This window comes from Schistocerca gregaria, chromosome X (assembly GCF_023897955.1).
Source record: "Schistocerca gregaria isolate iqSchGreg1 chromosome X, iqSchGreg1.2, whole genome shotgun sequence".
NCBI classification, from domain to species: Eukaryota; Metazoa; Arthropoda; class Insecta; order Orthoptera; family Acrididae; genus Schistocerca; species Schistocerca gregaria.
This window is the reverse complement of record NC_064931.1, coordinates 76282011-76290038: the sequence shown is the minus strand read 5'-3', so window position 1 is coordinate 76290038 and position 8028 is coordinate 76282011. Positions and strand designations below refer to the sequence as shown.

The following is an 8028-nucleotide window of genomic DNA, read 5'->3' as shown; positions in this document are numbered from 1 at the left end:
GAGGGTTATAGTCATATTATTGTAGTTAATGGTAGTGGCTGTTCTTAGATATTCCATGGCAGCATCTACTGAACCTGACAAACCCCCTCTTTTCTGTAACAATGATGAAGTGCTTACTGAAAAGTTTAGCAACACTGCGTACATTTGTTACCCATGTATCATTTACTCTTAATGCTATGTGTTCCTCTTCATCTTTGGTTCAACCAGTCTCTTCCTTCACTATATCTCACATTGCCTTTGTTTTGTTATCTGATGTGACTACTCTTTCCTAAGAATGCATTTGCTTCGATGTCCATATTACTGTCTTCAATATTTTGCATTGTGCTTTGTAATGATCTATAGCATTTACATCAGAACTATTTCTGACTGATAGTTTCCTATTTGTCTTACAGGATACCTTTATTCTCTGAGTAATCCATAGTGTTTTTTAGAGACTTTGGTCTAATCTGGGCTACTTTCGGGAGGAAACAGTTGTCAAATAAACTAAGGATATTATTAATAAAGTTGTTGTATTTCTCATTCATGCTATGAGCCTTGAACACATCACTCCAATTCATGTCTTCGAGGAGTTTCCCAAAACATTCAATTTTTGGCGTACTGACAACCCTCTTGAACTCAAGATTTAGTAGATTTTATATAGTGATCAGTATTAATATTTAGCAAAAGGAACTGCATGTCATGGTGTGAGAAGCTACTTATATTTTTGTAATACAATTTTTTTCGTTAGACATTTCTACAAAGATGGTATCAATGGCCATCTTTGAGACCTTAGTTATTCTAGTTGCAAACTTAACACTACGAATTAACTCGACTGCAATAAGTTATTAATGGAGGAGTTTTCAAGAAAATCTACATTAAAATCACCAGCAACCACTAATTTTTCTTTTTTGTTGTTAAACAGATCTTCAAAGTCATTTACGAACATTTTGAAATTACATGTTGGTACTCAGTATACACGTGCTATTGAGGAATGACTTATTGTGAAATTCTACTTCTATTACACATTCTTCCATGTGCTGCTCTAGGCAAAATTTATGAATGCCTATGTTATGAAATTTATGGCAGTCCTAATGAATGTGGGAACTCCTCCATCCTCCATTCTGCCCTACAAAAGTGAGAAGTTAACCTAAATCTTGCAACACTTAACATATCCACACCAGCTTTCTCCATGCTCCCACTTAACATAAAGCATGAAATTGGGAATCCCTACCAGTTCAAAATAAAACTAAAAACACATCTCATCAACACTTTCTAGAAATTATCTGAATACCTAGATACTGGAATTTAATATTTCAGTTGACTCCACAGCAAGTAGCGGTGTTTGTTATAAATTTGTACAAGTAATCAGTACTTATATGTAAAAATATTTTCTCTGAAAAATACCATTGTAATTACGTAAATATTAAGCTACTAAGAGCAGAGAAATAGCAGTGGTCTTACTAATTTACTGGATTAAATGTAGAGGGCATAAGTGTAAATAGCATCAAGCAGTGTAGAGATTGTTTATTGTTAATGCAGTGTACATATAAAGTTTCCATGGTGTGTTTGTTTCGTCTTGACTCTTTCCACATCCCAGAAGGTTCTCCTCCTTCATGGGATCTGCAGATCATCATGAATGAATGAATCGGTGTGTGTGATTGGATGTACTTTTCCTATATATAAGAATGATCCTGCTGCTGTTTCCCCTTTTTTGTATATGTCAGGGACCTAGGAAACACATGGTGCTGCAGAATGAATGTTGAAAAGAGTGAACACAAGTGAGTGAATGGGTGCAAGCTGCAGAAGCAATGTGAAAGTGTAGAATTATGAGACGAGTGTGTGAATTGGCTTGACCATTCGAGGACCTATTATCATATTTTTATTTTGCTCAGAATATGTTAATAAAGTCTTGGATTGATTTTGTGTATATATCTAAGAGCAATTTAATTAATGATTAGATATAGATTTAGAAACTGAGGTTGGAATAGATGTACTATGCCTGACTGAACATCATACAGTCACACATATGGAAAAGGTAAATGTAATTGGATATAACATTCCAGCACAAGTAAGTAGAGACACTATGGAGAGAGGAGGAGTTGCCATATATGTTAAATTGTATCATAATGTGAAAAATTTAGATACTAAAAAAATCCGTGTAGGGCAACATATGCATGTGCATGTGACTTTAAATTAAATAATGGTACTTTTATAATTGTAGCTGTTTATAGGTCCCCATTGGGAAAGTTTCAGCTATATTTGAAAAACTTGGATTCTTTGTTGTGCTATCTGTCAGACGGTGGGAAGCAAACTGTGGAGATTTCAATGTAGATTTTCCAAAAGGGTCCGATAAAAAGCTTGGCCTTTAAGTATTACTTGGCTCTTTCAATTTGACATCAGTTATTTATTTTCCTGCTTGGGTGGTACAGGAAAGCAGCACACTGATAGATAATGTTTTCGTAGACCAAGATAAATGGAATCAAATACGAACTTTTCCTGTTGAGAATGGTCTGTCTGTTCCTGATGCACAGCTAATTACAGTATATGACATAGCTCTATACAGTAATACAAAACAGTCCTCCAAAACAGTGCATTCAGTTAATGATTTAACAATTGCAGATTTTAGGGAAAGCTTGCAACAGTTAGACTGGGATGAGGTGTACAGGGAACCAGATCCTAATTTAAAATTTAACCTATTTGATAATACCTTTGTGAATATATTTGAAAGCTGTTTCTCTAAGAAAACAATTAAACATATATGTCATTACCCATCTAGAAAACCATTGCTTACAAAAGGGATAAATATATATTGTAAACAGAAAAGGGAAATGATTCTTATACCTAGGAGTAGTAATGATCCAGAAACAGTGAAACTGTAAAAACCACTGCACTGTATTAAGAAAAGTTATTAGAAAGTCCACAAGTATGTGCATTACATCTGAGGTTAGCACATCTTTTAATAAAATTAAAACTATTTGGAATATTCTTAAAAGGAAATAGGGCGACCGAGAGTACAGAAAGACTGCATTCCTATCAACCTCAATGAAAAGTTCGTTAACAAGAAGTCAGAAGCAGAAAACACTTTTAATAATCATTTTTAAGTGTTTTAGAGAAAATAGGATTCAGCTAGTCATTAGAAAATGCAAACCAGTATGTGGGAGAGGCAATAGATATGCAATTTGATACAATTTAAATTCAAATGACCTCTCCTACTGAAATTAGGAAAATAATAAATTAACTCAAAAGTAGATGCTCACATGGAATAGATGGCATTTCCAAGAGAGTACTAGAACTTGTTCTCAGCAGATAAGTAGGATTCTCAGCCATATAAGAAGCAGCTCACTGAAACAGGGCATTTTTCCAGATAGCCTAAAAATGCTATTATTAAACCATTGCATAAAAAATGAGATAAGTCTGATGTTAACAGCTACCACGTGTCTCACTTCTAACAGCTTTATCCAAAATTCTTGAAAAAGTAATGTGTTCAAGATTACCTTCAAATATTTCTGAAAATGATGTACTAGCAAAATGTAAATATGGTTTTCAGAAGTGCTTTACAACATGAAATGTTATATATGCTGATTGAATATTAAATGCTCTAAATAACCAAACATCATCCATTAGGATATTTTGTGTTCTTTCAAAGGCTTTTGATTGTGTGAATCATGAAATTCTTCTAGATAAGCTTAAGTATTGTTGTATGAGTTGGACAGTGCAAAAATGGTTTAATTCATATTTAACTGGAAGAATGTAGAAGGTTGAAATTAACAGTACAGATAGTCTGGAAAAATCAGCAAAGTCCTATAAACAGAGATGTACCAAGAACAATGTCCCACAGGCTTCAGTCTTGTGTCTGTTGTTGCTCTTAATACACACACAATTTTTTTTGCATCACTTCAGTTCCCAGAACTCCTGAAGATACACATTGACTGTGGATACCGTATCACAGACTCGGTCCCTTTGACTGTTCAGAGATGTCACTAAACCCACCCAAAGATGTAAAAAAAACCATTCATGAGCAGCTCCAATCAGACGGAGGGGATCCGAAGGCAGCCAGTCAATTCCAGTCATTCCACCAGGAAGGAAGCACGTGGTACATGTTGTCTGTAGTTTGACCATACCTAGACAGTCAATACCACAGTTCAATCACATCCGCATTGTTACTTTGAGGAAGAGCTCTCAACAAGGGAAGTGTCGAGGCGCCTCAGAGTGAACCAGAGAGATGTTGTTTGGACACGGAGGAGATACAGAGAGATAGGAACTGTTGTTGACATGCCTCACTCAGGCCGCTCAAGGGCTACTGCTGCAGTGGATGACTGCTGCCTATGGATTATGTCTCAGAGAAACCCTTACAGCAATGCTACCATCTTCAATAATGCTTTTTGTGCAGCCACAGGACATCGAGTTATGACTCAAACTGTGCGCAATAGGCTGTATGATGCCCAACTTCCCTCCTGACATCCATGGTGAGGTCCATCTTTGCAACCATGGCACCATGTAGTGCAGTACAGACGGGCCCAACAACATGCCAAATGGACCGCTCGGGATTGGCATCATGTTCTATTCAGTGATGAGTGTCGCATATGCCTTCAACCAAACAATTGTCAGAGATCCGTTTGGAGGCAACCCAGTCAGGCTCAACGCCTTAGACACACTGTCCAGCGCCACTTATGGTCATGGAACGCGGCGTAATGTCTCTACAATATGTGAAAGCCATCCGCCGACCGATAGTGCAACCATATCGGCAGTATTCATCTTCATGGACGACAACTCGCACCCCCATCATGCACATCTTGTGAATGACTACCTGCAGGATCAAGACATCACTCGACTACAGTGGCCAGCATGTTTTCCATACATAAATCCAATCATACATGCCAGGGATACACTGAAAAGGGCTGCTTATGGATGACGTGACCCACCAACCAATCTGAGGGATCTACGCCAAATTGCTGCAGAGGAGTGGGACAATCTGGACCAACAGTGCCTTGATGAACTTATGGGTAGTATACCACAACAAATACAGGCGTGCATCAATGCAGGAACATGTACTGCTGGGTATTAGAAGTACCAGAGTGTACAGCACCTCTGAATGTCTCACTGTATGGTGATACAACATGCAATGTGTAGTTTCCATGAGCAATTAAAAGGGCAGAAAGGATGTTTATGTAGATCTCTATTCCAATTTTCTGTACACATTCCGGAACTCTCAGGACTGAGGTGATGCAAAACTTTTTTGATGTGTGTATAGACTAATGACTTGCCACTCAGTATTCATGAAGATGCAAATCTGCTTTTTGGTGATGATACAAGTATAATAATCATACCCAACAAACAAGAATTAGGTGAGGAAATTTTCAATAATGTCTTTCACAAAATTATTAAGTGGTTCTTTGCAAAGGAACTGATGAACTGTCACTAACTTTTGAGAAAACACAGTACATACAATTCTGTAATACAATTCTATTGGTAAATATAGACTTTGAACAGAAGTCTGTTGCTAAGGCATAATATTCAAAATTTCTGGTTGTGTGCACTGATGAAAAATTGAATTGGAAGAAACAAATCGGTGACTTGCTGAAACAGTTAGGTTCAGCTACTTATGCAAGGTTTATTGAAAATTTTGGTGATAAACATATCAGTAAATTAGCCTACTATGCCTATTTTCATTCACTGCTTTCATTTGGCTTCATATTTTGGGGTAATTCATCAATAAGAGAAAAAGTATTCATTCCACAAAAGTGTGTAGTCAAAATAATAGCTGGAGCCCACCCAAGATCAGCTTGCAGAATTTTATTTAAGGAACCCAGGATATTCACAGCACCTTAGCAATACATATACTCACTTATGAAATTTGTTATTAATAACCTGTACCAGTTCAAAAATAATAGCAAAATGCACAGCTACAACACTAGAAGAAAGATTATTGTCACTATTCTGGGTTAAGTCTGACTTTGGCACAGAAAGAGGTGAACTATGGTGGCACAAAAATCTTTGGGCATTTGGTAAACAGTGTTAAATGTCTGACAGATAGACAATCAACATTTGAAAACAAATTAAAATAATTTCTGAATGTCATCTCCTCCTACTGAATAAATGTTTACCTATGTATTATCATCTTTGGGAATCAGTAATGTTCTTGAAAATGGGCTTATAACCCAAGACCTAGGATGTGCAATAACATTACTATAATAATAAATAGTAAAACAAGGCTAAAACAGTGTTTGTTTAGTTAAATGAATATTTAGTTATGAAGTAGCAATTGTAAAAACAACTATATTGTGTAATGAAAACCTATGTTAAACTGACACCTTCCACATCATTCGAAAATGTCATATTCATAATCTATGGAACAAGTATTAATGTAATGCAATGTTTAATGTATAAATACAATGGAAATCATGTATGTTTTGACTAGACACATAAATAAGTGTTGTCTATTCCGGATGAGTGAGTAAATGAGCGAATACATTTCTGGAACAAGGAACTTAATAAGTAAAGTATAACATTGTTTGTGTGTGTTTTTTTCATTTTTTCATAATTCTGGGTCTTGGTTTGGGCATTTCATGTGATGTCACTCATATCTTACATTTCTGTGAGATCTACACTCAATTATCGTAACTGCTGATGCAGTTTTGGGTTTTTTACTTATTCCAAACACGAAGAATGAAACCTGAAATTAACTGAGGTTTTTGATACTGCTTCAACAACTCACAACCTAGATTTGTATTTTCACTAAACGTATGATATGAACAGCTCTAGAGCCTTACACGCTGTTGTACGTAATTGGGTTGCGTATTTTTTTTAATAATCTTAAAAAACGGAAAGCACGTAAATCAGTGCTTTTTGGGCACGATCCCAATCCCTGCTTTCTGCTGGCCTTTGAATCGACTTACACCGCCTGTCAATGGTTGGGCTCACATTTTAACATGGTCAACTGACCCTCCTGGCACCCAATGTCAGCTTTGTGTTGTAATTATGGTGTATCATGTGATGTCGTCTTACACACGATGACATAGTGATCTGCAGTATAATTCGATGTCTTACGTTAGTTCGAAATGTGACTGGCTCTGGGCAGGTGAAGCGGAACTGAGTGCTCCAGTTAAGCAGATAACTTGTGCATTCACATTTTTTCACAATAACACATCATTGCCGGATGAGAAATATGGCAAGCAATGAATGACAGAAAAAAGTCTTAGGCCCGACTGGGGAATCAACCACAAATTACTGGTCTGGCACTATACCCACAAAGCTAACCACTGTTAGTGGCAAACTTTTGATACGTGCTGAATACCTTTGTTATTATATTTTACATCTTACATTTGTGTAGACCTTTGCGATATGTAATTATTTTTATTTCCTTTTCGGCAACAAAATTTTTTTCTGCATGTTGCACAAAAAATCCCTGGTAAATATCTGTTGGTAAATAAAACATAATTGATGTATGAGATTGACCTATCGTAAAAAGTAATGTTCGTCACATGCCTCTCATCTTGTTTTTTTTTACATATTTAGAACAGATAAGTATCATCATTTGACAAGAATCTATTTAATTACCGATACATACAATTGAACTACAAGTTAATCAAAATCTCGCAGCAGCTTTTCCGTGTATACAACGAGCAACAACTGCTGTTATAAATTGAATTATCTACAAATTTATAAAACCACATGGCCTTGATTAATATTCTGTGAACTTTCAATAATTGTTGTAGCTATTAAATATTAATAAAGAAACAAACACGCGGTTGGTAAAATTATAAGCTGCTGTGCTATTGCACTCTTCCCCATGTTCTACAAATTCGATTGCCGCGGTGACTGGGTCGCCGCGACCACAAAATTTTCAAAGATTAGCGCTAACTACATAACATCTATACCCGATATATTTGAATTTAACTATTTCAGACACACCTATTAGAATTAATATAGCTGTACGCAAGCTCATGGCAATAATTTGTTATGTCGACCAAAATGTAGTCGCTTCGATAATTTCTCCAACGTGTCCGTCTACAATCTTTGGAGTGGAAGATCTATGCTAATCTTTAGTTA

At 36.2% G+C, this 8028-nt stretch overlaps 1 protein-coding gene across 1 annotated transcript in view; it reads left to right on the top strand.

Moving 5' to 3' along the window:
- The first annotated feature begins 8005 nt into the window (after positions 1–8005).
- The window catches only part of LOC126299589 (band 7 protein AGAP004871-like), a 260008-nt gene continuing 259985 nt past the window's right edge, over positions 8006–8028 (top strand). Inside the window, exon 1 of the mRNA XM_049991611.1 lies at positions 8006–8024. The gene's annotated coding sequence lies outside the window, so the exon portion shown is untranslated. The remainder of the gene's footprint in view (positions 8025–8028) is intronic.